This window comes from Frankliniella occidentalis, unplaced genomic scaffold (genome assembly GCF_000697945.3).
Source record: "Frankliniella occidentalis isolate FOCC.00 unplaced genomic scaffold, Focc_3.1 Scaffold245, whole genome shotgun sequence".
NCBI lineage: Eukaryota > Metazoa > Arthropoda > Insecta > Thysanoptera > Thripidae > Frankliniella > Frankliniella occidentalis.
This window is the reverse complement of record NW_026267371.1, coordinates 302880-303888: the sequence shown is the minus strand read 5'-3', so window position 1 is coordinate 303888 and position 1009 is coordinate 302880.

The following is a 1009-nucleotide window of genomic DNA, read 5'->3' as shown; positions in this document are numbered from 1 at the left end:
TTGATGGTTCCCTAAGGGGTAACTCGTGAAAGTAGAACCCTTTGACCTAAAATTTCGTCCGTTTGGCTCTATCTCTCACCGTTTAGGCGCTAGAGGGAGTTTTTCTGACAAAAGTAGCCCAAAAACAATGTATTAATCTTAGACAATATTTGATGGTTCCCTAAGGAGTAACTTCGGAAAGTAGATTCCTATGGACTAAAATTTCGTCCGTTTCGCTCTATCTTTCACCGTTTAGGCGCTAGAGGGAGTTTTTCTGACAAAAGTGACCCCGAAACAATATATTAAATTTAGAGAATATTTGATGGTTTTCTAGGGGGTAACTTCTGAAAATAGAGCCCTGTGGCTTTAAATTTCGTCCGTTTGGCTCTATCTCTCACCGTTTAGGTGATAGATGGAGTTTCTCTCACCAAAATGGCCAAAACAGAAATATTTTTATTTTTTCAGAAGTACACGTCTATCTGAGAAGTATGCGGCCGGTTCAACATTTTCTTCTAAGCAGAAGAGTGGGCTTATTTTATGGTGGCACATCATAAATAAAACGTGTACACTTTCATGCAAAAAAACACACCAAAAAAAAACCACATTTAGTTTTTTGTTGTTTGAACACGTTCGGTGTCATTCAGAGTATGCCTGGAGGTATATTAAACTTCTAGGTATAATCTTATGTACATATTCATAGGTGTGTTATTGGATTCATAAGCTAACATCAATAACTTAATTTCGTCTATTTGGCTCTATCTTTAACCGTTTAGACACCAGGGCGATTTTTCTACACCAAAATGACCGCAAAACATTTCTATGTTTTTTCTCAGATATTTAAAGGTCTTCGGTAGGGTAACTCATCAAAATAAAACCCCGAGGAACAAAATTTGTGACTTTTGGGGCTGAATCGGGCTGAATGGCTACTTACGACTTTTCCTCGACTCGGGTGTCAGCGCCGCAGGCCTAGGTAGATGTATGCCAGGCGCGTCGCAGCGTAACAGTGTTTCGTGAGATATCGCGAAGCCTG